Source organism: Parus major, chromosome 3 (genome assembly GCF_001522545.3).
Source record: "Parus major isolate Abel chromosome 3, Parus_major1.1, whole genome shotgun sequence".
Taxonomy (NCBI): Eukaryota; Metazoa; Chordata; class Aves; order Passeriformes; family Paridae; genus Parus; species Parus major.
The window spans coordinates 48,804,914-48,817,287 of record NC_031770.1 but is presented as its reverse complement, the minus strand read 5'-3'; the positions used below and the strand labels follow the sequence as shown (position 1 = coordinate 48,817,287).

General features: G+C 39.4%; 1 protein-coding gene across 3 annotated transcripts in view; it reads left to right on the top strand.

Annotated features, from left to right (window-relative positions):
• The window catches only part of UTRN (utrophin), a 339,710-nt gene that overhangs the window by 34,421 nt on the left and 292,915 nt on the right, over positions 1 to 12,374 (top strand). The window lies entirely within an intron of this gene.

The following is a 12,374-nucleotide window of genomic DNA, read 5'->3' as shown; positions in this document are numbered from 1 at the left end:
TTTGAATGTATAAACTTACAGCAGCTCCTTGACATCCCACAAGTTTTTTCTCCTCATTTTGGTGGTATCTCAAGAGAGGAGTATTTCCTGTAATTTGGAAAGAATGTTTTGTGGAGGGATGCTTTGGAAAAAGAGAAATTTGGGATATTAGTCTTACCTCTTCCTTTTGCCATCTTTCATACCTATTCAGATTGAAATTTCATGGATTGTCTCTTCTGTTTTTTGACTGGGGCCAAATAACACAGATTGGCAAGGAAAAGACAGTTTGATCATTCCTAATACTTGTGAATATGCCATGTAGATACAGTTAGTGACAGATGGGAACAGTTTATTTTGTGAATTGGTGTCAGAACTTTGTGAAAGCAGAACCTGTTGATCAATAAAGAATTTGGTCCACTTGACTTTTCATTTGGGCTTTTTGTTACAAAGCTGGAGTCTGAATATGGCTTTTTAGAAAGAGAAACTAAAATTCTCTAAAGATATGTGTCAGTGTAATGGCTAACTTTAGAATAAAATGATGGGCTGGGACTCTGATTTCATGTATGTTTGCTTCTAGAACAATGAGGTGGATTTGGATATATGCCAGTTTAGCTGAGAGCAGAAACTTTTCCTTTGTGGCTCAGTCCAGGCTTCCTTCAGAAACTGACAAAAATGTAACGAAAACTCACATTACTGAGTGAAGTTGCTTTTGACTGACGCTGGAGAGGTCTGTAAATTATAGGTTGGAGAGATCTAGTGTTCTTCAAAATCTGCACATATTCAGCCCTCAAATGTGAGACAGCTGCAGTTGATCACTCTTGGAGGGTTTAGCAGCAGGAGAAAATCAATCTGCTTGGTTTTTAACCTGGGCTGCTGTTCATGGAAGTTGTTTGTTCTGGCTCTGCATGTATTGGTGTAAGGTTGGTTTTTTATTATTATTTCTTGGATTTTTTTCCCCTTTCTTCTTTTTTTTGTTATATTTCAAGGAGAGCATAAACTTGGGACAGGAGCTACAAGCAGCTATGTAATTAACTGATGAGCACTGCAGCTGTGAAACCTCTGAAATGTTCATTTCTGGGATTGGGGCAGGAGAGGAGGGGGTCAGTCTTTCTGAGGTTTTCTGTCTTAATCCTTCAGGTATTTTTAATGTGTAAGTGCCAGTACATACACTTAATATTAGGTGATGTTTGTGTGTCTATGGATGATTTCTCTGGCACTTGCTCCAGGTGGCTAGACTAAGGTGGAAATCTAGTTGAGTAGCAGCTATGTGCTTTCTCAGATGCTTTATATGATTGAGCACAGTGTTTAGGGATTGTTTCTTAAAGCCTGTTTAAAACTGAGTTAAAACCCATCAGTTTTTAGACAAACATAGATCATGGCTGGTATGTTGCAGTTATTTTTCTTAATCAAACAATAGGATTTTTTCAGGAAATTTGTTTAATTGTAATCTTGGTAACTGTTCGTAAAGTGTAGCACTGTAGATTTGCTTTCCAAAAGAGTAATAGTCTCACATTGCTTGTCATCCTCTCATTTATTTTAAAACCCTGTATTTGGAGACTGAGGGAGTTGTGGCTTTGGACACTTCTTAGTGTGTTGGAAATGCACATAGGAGGGAAAAAAATTGGAAAAAAGCTAGAAGGTAAGAGGCATGGAAGGGAAAAGGAGGAAAAAACCTAAAGGTAAAATTAATTACCTGTGGTGAGGGTGTGTGTGGGTGTGTGCATGGTATGGTGGAGAGGCCATTCTTTGAGAGGACAGGATTTTTAATGATGCAGTACTGGAAATACTCAAGGAAAAAAATGGGTGGAGAAGTTGGAAGGGGTGTGTATGTAATTGTTTCTTCATGTCCCTTTCTTTTCACAGAAATCTAGAATATAAATAACAGGGACACATTGCAGTCAGCAGAGGTGTGGCTTTGGCTTTTTTGGTTGTATGCTTGCTGTGAGAATTGGCAGGGACTGGAAGGGAGCTTGAAGCTCATATCTGATAAAGTATCTGATTATAAATGGATTAGTTTGGGTGAAACCAAAATGGATAAGACTAACTTCTATGCTCTGAAGCCTAAACAACACAACTAAGTTTTGTCAGAGATTAATTTATGGTCTACAACATACTAAATAATTCAGCTCATCTGCTGGGATGCACTTCTTTATAACAGTCTAATCTCTCTTAACCTTTTAAACTCAGGTTGGTGATAGGTGCTGGGAGTGTGGTGGCACTGGTAGGCTACTGGTGCCTAATTGGAACCAAAGCTCACTCTTTATCTAAGAGGAGAAAAAAAGACGGGATCTTGTGCTTTCTTTGCCTGTCCCAACAAAAGGGCTTTCTTCATTGCACTTCCACTCTTTGGGAGATATGTTCTTCTAGTAAAGTTTCTGAAACTGTTCCAGGAGAATGATTGGGCTGTATTTTGTGTTTACATATACATACTCTACTGTTATAGCATTATTTGATGTGATTATTTAATAAAATATTTTTTTCACCTCAACTGCCTCATTATCCAGATGGAACTCACCTTGTCATTGGAAGGGAGGCTATTTCACCTATGTTACAGAGGCAGAAGAAGATGCTGGTTCTGTGAAATCTTCCAAAAGGGGTTGCCTTGTGGAACTTTTTCTGTGAAATGTCAACTCCTGAAGCCAGTAAAGCACTCTGCAGTAATTGAATAATCTATGTTAGAATCTTAGCATTATGTGACTGGATATTGTTTTGTTATTTTATTCATACAGTTGTCAACAGAAGCAAGAGATCAAGTTACATTTTGCTGCATGAATTAATTGTGCAGCCACTATCCCAGTGATTGAAATGTTACTTTTCCATAGCAGTGGAAGGCAATGACATGACTGAGGTATTTTGCAAACAGATAGTTTGAGAGCATATCTTCTGAAACTCTGCATTTAACTTCTGTTACCGTTTGTGTCTCTGGAAATCTCAGATACACTAGCCTATATATGATAAGCTTTCTTTCAGGTGGGAAGGTATTTGTGTTCCCACAAGATATATCCCACAAGCTTGAAATTAGAGACCACACACAAGCTGTTACAATAGTCTAAATAATATTTATGGTGTTGTTCATATTACTGTAAACTCTGGTCTTGTTAGTTGTTTAGTAGAGCTGTGTTGGACCTCAAATCTGATTTCAAACAACTCTAGCTTTTGAACGCTTGAGAATGGTGTATTTCCTTTTTGGCAGCAGGTGATGAAGTATGTGTTCTGAAATGCAGCATAGTTGTAAATAGAAACAGGTTTGCATAGTAATTACATCTCGTTGCCTTTTGGGTCCTCAAGTGTACTTATTTTCAAGATCTGAGGGACTTAAAAAAAACTGTTACATATATTAAACTCTTATATGCACATAGGTACTGAAAAAGTGGAAAATCTTTTCTGTAAATCTGAAAATCTCTTTTTCTATAAGTTCTGAGACTCTCCCCTGCAGCAGAGTCCCCTTTTTAAGCTGTAGGGGGGGGAGTGTTTCTCTGCCGGGCGCAGCCTGTGGGACAGAGAGGTGTCCGGAACCCGGCTCTGCCGGGCGGGGATCCGCGCTGCCCCGAGCGGCGAGCTGCTTCGCCTCGCTCTTCTCACTGAAACATCGCGACCCTTAACTTGAGGGCTCCATCTGCTTCCTGCCCTGGTCCCTGATGAATAGGGCAGGAATTGGCAGCAGTGTGGTCGGCTATGTGACCTCATTTGTGTGGCGTCTGGGTGGAGCGCGCCCTAATCTTCGCCAAGCGAGCAGCTGAGAAAGCGAATTGCGGTAATTCCCTGGCTGATCCTTCCAGCGGCTGGAACCCGGGCTTGTGCTCCAGGGCAAGGAGATGCCTTCACTCCGACACTTGTTACGTGCGGAGATGAATTTCTGCCCAAGCGCTCAGAAAAGCAGCAAATGGTTGGAGGGTTCTCTGCAGAAATCGGGAGATGTGCAGGGTGACAGCCCGCAGCTTTGCCTTCGTGTCTGCCCCAGTCAAAGCTGTCACACGAGTGTGCTCTCGCAGCCCTTGCTGATAATGGACAGCAGAGCATTCCCGATCCCTTGGGCAGATGGAAGCAAAACGGTTCTGTCTGTCTTGCTGGATTTTACTGCAGTGTGGATTTTGTACTGTGGTTATGACGTATCTCCTCTTTTCTGAGATACAGTGCTGCTCAGGGTTAACTGTCCTGGGTCAGATTAATTCGAAATTAAGGCCTGTGATATGATATGATATGCCAGCTTGGAGTACATAGGTTCTATCCCTGCTCATTCCCTCTTGTGCTGGTGGCTGGTTCTAGCCCAGTGGTTTTCCGAGGTTGCCCCGAGCTGTCCCCCATCATCACGGCTTCAGGACTGCCTGCCCTGGACTGAAAGAAAGCATCCTGCTTGGCTTTATGAGCTGCTGAAGTGCAGCCTTTAATACTGTTTCTCTTTCTCTCAGCTACACTTTTTACCCTGATAAAATTGTACAGCTCAATCATTTTAAGCTTCAGATTATTTCAAAAGGTTCTTAGCTGGTTTAATACCTTGTAATGCAAAATATTTTTAAAGCAATTCGTAAAACATTCTGTGCAGACCATAGAAATTAACTTCTACTCCCAGCTCAGCTATAGTAAAATCAATATTTACTTGGCTTGTGTGACCAGAGTTGCCTTATGTAAAAGGAAGCTGTTTTCACTGCTGCTTTTAAGGTAGCAAAGAGATAGTAAAGTTGTTACTTTCTGTAAGCAGAATAATAGATCCCCTCTAAAGCTAGCTTTTCCTTGCCTTACACAGATTCTTTTGCCAAATTTGTCAGGTGCATCCCTTTCTAAAAGGTTAGTTGCCATTTCTCCACTTCTAATGAAGAAAGGAATTAATATGGTTGTTTTAGTTGCTGCAAATAAAAATGTAAACTTGGAATTGAATATTTGAAAGCTAATCTGTATTACTAAATAGCATCCAGTTTGTTTTTCTGATTTTCTATAATGTAGGTTTTGTATTTTTTTGTATTTGTATTTTTTTTACCAAACAATTTGCTATTAATCCTTGTTATAGTTTTCCTTTCAGTGAATAAATTGTAAGCTTTAGCTTGCTAATGACAATTTGAGATTGAAGGATAATACACTGGGATTCTTAGCCTGGTGAACACGAAAGCCATAAAACTCTGTCACCTGATGTCTTGCCATCATTTCGATACCTGTTGCCATAAAATCTCATGCAAGCATTCCTTATCTTATCTACAAGCAGTAACTGCAGTAGCTTGAAAAAAAGTTCAAAGTGTGGGTTACACAGATAACTTTCCTGTGGGAACATGCCTCAACCTTTCATTTCGTAGTCTTGAGTGCAGGTAGTCTCCCACAATGTTTAAGCTCATTTCTCATTAATGAAAGTGAGAGAAAATATAGTTGGTGAACTTGAGTATCAAATGGTGATATACTGATGGTGTACTTTGCTGTATTAAGCAAGCAGTAAATGTGCTGTACAGTTAAATGGAAGCAAGTATTTTATCCTTTCAGTTTTTAATCTGTGAACAGAGCTGATTATACAGAAGTTGTTAGCAGAAAGAGTTGCAAGTCCTAATACCTAAGACAGAATTAAACCAATCACAGTGTGCCTCTTGTGTTTTCAGTTGATTTTGATGCAGTTTCATTCCTGTCTCTAATATAGTAATGTGGTATATTCTTGAAAATAAACTGTCAGCTTTTCCCACTGCAGTGCACAGTGCCAGCCTTCTGTTGGAGGTGCTTTTTAACTTAAGTAATTTATCTGCCTGTCAATAAGGGGGAAAAAAGTGCTTATTTTAATCAAATTTTCTTTTTAGGTTTGTATCTGTATGAGAAACCAAGGTATTGCTGATAATTCAAGATGTTAACTTTCCAAGATATTGTTTTACAATGGATTAATATCTGAAAACAGTGCTATTTGAATCATTATTAAGATCAAATGGTTTGAGTTATAGTGAGCAATACTATAACAGACTATGTTGTACATGGAGCAATCACCTTGCTTCTCTGGGTTTTTTTTTTTTTTAATGTATTTGGTTGTTTGTTTGGGCTTCTTGGTGTATCTTCTGCTGTTCTTGTTTAAGTAATAAAAATAGCTCTAAGAATTTGTCCTCAGGAACTGAGCTGGGAATTATTTTATGGCCAGGTAAACTAGCTTGCTATCTTACTGGACATTCTTCTCTGAGCTAAGGGGAAAGATTTTTCTGTATAAATTGCTGTCAGTGTGTCTTCTTGTAGTTCATATTGTCTTTGACTCTGCATAACAAGTTTGCTGTTCAGCCCCTGTGTTGGGTTAACTTTGGTAGCTGCCAAATGCCTACCCAACTGTGTCCTCACCCTTGTCTCATTTGGACAGGGGGAGAAAAATAAGAATGAAATCTCATGGGGTGAAATAGGGGTAGGGATATCACTTGTGGGCAAAATAGACTTGATTGAGGGGATTTTTTTAAAACTTATTGACAATTAGAATAGCATAGAGTGAAACAAAGAGGAAAAGCAAAAAGACCTTCTACGTACCTGCCTCCATCTTCCCAGATTCAATTTCACTCTTTAATTCCCAAATCCTTGCCACCTTCCCCAAATGGGAATGAAGAAGTCTGTTTATTTAAATTATATCTTCAGCTGGAATGGTTTTTGAGAGAAAAGCTGGATTTTCTTAGCAGACACATGTGGTCAACTCTCAGCAAGAGTATGAGCTTAAAACTCTCTGGTCCAAAAATTTTCAGATGGTAAAAGTGGACTTGTGGTCTGAAACAAACTTAAATATATTTGAAAATAATTCATAGTTCAGTTTAGCAAATATGCTGATGCTTGTGGGAGCAGGGTTTGGCTGACAGTGTGTCCTTGTGCCTTTCTTTATCATGTGTGACTCTCAAACCTACACCAATGAAATCCATGTTTGAGGCATGCAGACTTGCACTGAGTACTTGCAGCATCTTGGAGATGGTCCTGGCCAGCTGCTAAGCCTGTGCAGTGTTCCACTGCTTGTTTGTGAGCCCTGCTCCTGCTTCTGGTGGCATCAGCTGAAGGAACCTGCAGGAGCAGCGAGGCTGGGCCACAACCAGCAGGAGCAGGGGATGGTTTCTAGCCCCTTTTGCTGAAGTCCTGGAACAGTGTTCCTTATTCTCGCATGCTGCCCTGTCTCCAGTCCTCTCTGCAGGCTTGGTGTAGCTGTCACCCTCCAGAGGGACAGAGGGTGAGTCAGATCTCAGTGACAACGTGTATATTCTAACAGCCTTGTCCTGCTCAATATCCTTGAACATGATACAGAGCAGAGCTGTATCAAGTAAATAATTAGCTACTGTTCTGACAGTGTGAATGTGCTCTTTTTCTCTAAGATGGGAGACAATTGGACTAGCCAAAAAAATTTACTCTAGCCATTGAACGTAATATCCCAGAAAATACAGACCTACCAGATCCAAACAGAACCAAATGTACCTGTGTATACAAATTAGTAGTGCCTGAAGGAATTGGGAAAATAAATGCTCTTCATCAGTTCAGTAGTTCAGCATGCAGTCATGCCAGGTCCATCGCTTCTTGTTCAATTCAAAATTGGATGTGACACTATGAATAAACCTGGATCCACCTTATTTTCCATACTGTAGTCTAGGGAAGCAGAGCAAAGTTGATGCTAGAGTTGGTGGAAGTTCCTGTAAAATGGTCTAAACAGCAACAGGTCTTGGAGAAATGCTCCACTTGCTTAGCACTAGCTCCTGAAGACTTGTGAGACAGATAGTGTCTGATTCTCTTGTTCTGTTATTGACTGATTTGCAGTGGAAGAGTACTATCTCATGTCTAATAAATCAGAAGCTTTTTCCTTTTTTCTGTCTTTGCATATTCATTCTCCTGTTGTGCTCTTATGCCAGTGTAAGTGAATTATTGAGCTTTCACCTTTGCAAGAAACTAAATGTGTAGTTAAGAAAATTCCAAACCAGTATCTTATGTTGTCAAAGGAACTGTTTTTTTTGGGGAGGAAACCTCTCTGATATAGGTAAGTGACGTGGTGTGTGTTTTTTAACTTTGCACATTATGATTTTACCGCTGCTGTGGTGGTTTTTTGTGACCTTCAGCTTTTCTCCTTTCGTTATGCCTAATTACCTCTTTGAAGTTATTTGATCAATATCTTCCATTTCTCAGGCTCATTTTATTTTTCCTGATCTTTGTACAATATAACACTTCTGCATTTTTGTCTTAACTCTTAAGGTTTTGCCTTAACTGTTACCTTGATTGAGGGGAATTTTTTTTAACTTACTGACAATTAGAATAGCATAGAGTGAAACAGAGGAAAAATGAAAACACCTATCTACCTGTCTCCATCTTCCCAGACTCAATTTCATTTCTGTCTGCATCTTCATCTTTCCCAAATTCTTTTCTGCTGTTCTGTGGTTTGTGTCATAATTGATACAATAAATACAAACACTCATGTTTCATCCTTGAGTACTCTTAGTCTTTGATAATTCTTCCTTTTCTCCCAAGAATGAGTGTCCTTACATACATACTGCTTTCTTATATGGTTTCTTCTAATATGCTAGAATTAGAGAACAAAAGAAATTCAAGCTTTTCTTGAAGATTTCTGTGTGGTTTTTTTTTCTATAATGTTCATGTCTAAGAGCTGAAGTTATTACAACTGAGCAGCTGGAGTTCTGTGTCATCTTCTAATGCTCCCTTACTGAGTTCAAATTTCATTCTGCTTTGAAAGGATTAGAAGAAGGTTGGGAGTCAGTATTAATTGCTTTTCCTTTTTGTAGCCACGTACAGACTTGAGAAATAACAGTGAAGCATTGTGACATGAGTAGAAAGAGTGGAACAATGTGACAAGCCTCAAGTTTCTGAGCTTTTATTTGTTTAGTTTTTAGCAGGCTGTTGATTTTATTATATACTTACCTCTGCAGGGCTACAGACAAGTCTCTCTTGTATGTGGAAGGTTATAATTAAATGCACAAAAATTAAAATAAGCACAAAAGGTTGCTAAGCCATCTCTTTCTTAACTATGCTAATTCTTTTGAGAGCAAAGATCTTCACATACATTGCTTCTTTCCCCTAGCCTCTTTAGAAGTCCACTCTGATTCTTCCTTTGCACTTATCCCCTTTCACTCAGTTTTCATTGTCATTTACAAAATTCGAGGCTTCTGTTTCTGAATAAACTGAAATCTGCAAATGCCATTTTGTGAAGGTGGTCGTGCTAGTTCATAGTTGGACTGAAAAGATGCTGCAGGATAAAGCGTATCTGTATCGCCTTTTAAGCACTCCCAGAGCTCTTCTTAGCTGGACTGGGTAACTTTGAGGGGGATCACAGCAGTGTTTAGTAGAAACATTCTAAGAAGAAAAAGAAGATTGTGTATCTTCTGGCCACTTGAGTTCCTTGTCAATGTGACTTTATTTCCAAACCTGTTTGACAGTGATGATGTCTTTTGTACTGTTAGAGCAAGTAGCAGGCAGGTAGGACTGACATTTAGGATGCATTTGGTTCTGCTACACCAGCTTGCAGGTATATGTACAGCTGCAGGAATTCTTTTCTCTCTCCCTTTGTGGTAGGCTTCATGAATGTTTGGGTTTTGTGAAGGGTCATTCTTGCTGCCACAGGTTTCTTGTGTGTCAGTGGTGGACAGTCTGAAAAAAGAACACTGTACTGCAGCTTGTTCCATGATCTTCAGTGTGTATTACTACTGTTTCCCACTAGCTTGCTTCTTTGCAGCTAAAAAAGTTTTATTTCTATTTTTGTGCCACTGCTTTGCTATTGTGTTCTGGACAAGAAAATATTCTAAGTTTTAAAGAGTTGCCTTAATGTAGCAATACTATGGAAAATTTGAAGTCATAGTTGCCATCAGTGAAATTGTATAGAGATCTTCAGAAATGAAAGTCTAATCTGTATTATGTGAATTAAGCTTCTTACATCATTGTGTCGGGGATAAAAATGGTGTTTGGGGTGTTTTTTTTTTAAAAAAAAAGTGTTTTTGTGATTTAGCTTTTAGGACTGTTGTCCAAAGGAACAAACAGCTGTAGAAAAATCTTGTAATAATTTTAATATCAAAGCTGTTAAAGGTTTTCAGCTGTATTTATATTACAGTGATTTAAGATGGTATGTTCAAGTGGGATGACATAAAAACGGTAGCAAATTTCATCAATCACATTGCTTTTGGTTTTACCTTGTGTGATGCAGGTAAAACTGAGAAATACTGAAGTTATTTGTGGTAGTTAGCAATGCAGAGTGTTGAAGGTAAACTTTTTTGCTTTTTAATTTGTAGATATTAATTTTAAAAATTGAGTTAAAAGTACTTTCTAGAAGCATTCCCCATGTTTTCCCCAAATCAGGTTTATAGTACGCATAGGTAAAGATTCAAAGGCAAGTCATATGATGACAGCAGCATCTTTAGAAGATGACCTTGTGATTTGTTCTGTTTATTTGACCCTCTTCATAACACCTTCTCTTTCTGTGAAGGTAATGTTATTGTTTCAGAAATAAGAATCTGTCTTTTATTACCTTCATAGAGGTGTTTCATGAATCTGTATAACCTGAAGAGTGTGGAATGGGTTGTGGGATTTTTTTTGCCACCAATCTTTATAGTTTGTGGTAAATTAAATGTATCTTTTTATTGAGACTTCGAAATTCTTGCAGATGTGTATGAAGTTAATTTGTTGTAGCAGCTTTCTCACTCAGAAGTGCAAAAACATGTTAAATAGAAAACAGGCTTCTCTTAACCCCTTTGGGGAACGACATGAGTTTTTCTTTTCTTTTGTAGAGAGCCAGCCATTTTTTATGCTTCTGGGAACGCATCTTTGCATTACCCCATCTCTTTTCTCTCCCTCATTTGACCCTTTACTCTGAGCAGTAGCACATCAATGAAGACTCTTCACAAGCTGCTCAAATGTGTTGGAGCAGTTGGGCTTTGCATCACCAAATTTATGATGGTGATTGATCTGGTACTTGGGAGTGTTTGCATGGGTAGGTCTGACAGAACAAATGTGTGCCTGGCTCTTTGGAGAGCTGGGCATATGCAGAGAAGGTGCTGAGAGGTAACTTCAGACTGGGATGTTGTACTGAACCCCAGCTTTAAGCACAGCTCTTGTTCTAGCTATGCTTATGGCATGCATTTTGGGAGATTGGGAAGTACTTGTTCAGTAAAACTGTTTGTAGCTACAAATATTTTTTGGCACTACTTGCAAATAGTTCTTCTTTCTGGGGGTGGGGTGAGGGTGGGAGTGTGAAAGCCTTAGAAGAATTTCCCCCTTGCATTATGTGACCCAGTAATGGTGATCTTGGCCTTTTTTGGGGTGGGGATTAAGGACTGATCTCGGTCTACTATGACACTGGAAAGATACAAGTATTTTTATTGATTAAATAGTGCCAGACCAAGTGTTCTGAGTTTCAAGATAAATCACTGAATTGAGGAAATGATTGTTTTGTATTGAATCAAATGCTTTTGTCTGCTGCAGAGGCTGTACTTGGTATTTTGGTTTGTTCTATATCCTGCCTTCTCTTGGTGGCAAAGAGCTGATCTGCCATGCAGCTCTCATCATTTCCTCATCATTGCCTGTAGTGGTGTCCACAGGTAGATAATGTGTGCTTGTGCTTCTTCCATAGGCCGGTCTTCAATGGTGCTTCCTCTAAAATACCATATTTTCACATTCTGGTTTGCAGTTGAGGGATCTCTTCAGCCATAAATTATCTCTGTCTTTTTGTGGACTCTTAATTCCATAAGCTTGTCTTGGCTTTTTTAGCCAGTTTATACTAGTGCTCTTGTTTTTCTTGTTTCACTGGTGGTTATCATCGTTTTGGTCCTCAGGCTAGCAACATTCAGGCTGCAAGCTCCATCCTTGCTGAGGCATAGACACCACCTGTCTGCTGCAGGGACATTGACCTTTGGCAGAGGGCAAAAAAAGTGAATTGTGAGCCTGCTTGTTGCCTGACTCTTTAGCACTGGGAAGGCATGCAAAAGAACCCTCTTGGAAAAAGCATCCAGGACAGGATTATACCTGAGTGTGACTGATTTACTGGAATAGTTGCCAGAGGCAGCAGTACTAACGTGACATGTAATTATCTGCTTTCATTAGGTGAGCTTTTTTTTTTGTTGTTTAGCCAGTTTCTACAAAGGTAAGGGTGATGTGTCTATTCCAAATTGTACACAAACCCGCTTGATTTGTTAGAGTGACAGAAATCAAACTCTATTTGCACAGGCTCTCTCACAGTTCTCTTCAAAGCTTGTCTTTAAATAATAAAGCGTGGGGAATGGGATGTGTACATGTCATCCTTTGCCTAAACAATGGGCAGCTGAAAGCCTGTGGTTCTGCCAAAGGCTTGGTAGGCTTTGAGTTTTGGTTGGTCTCCTTTTGACTGCTCTGTTGCTGTCTTTTCATTGAATTATACAACAGTTGGGGTTGGAAGGGGCCTTAAAGACATTCCAGTTCCAAACTCCCTGTCATGGGCAGGGACATCTTCCACT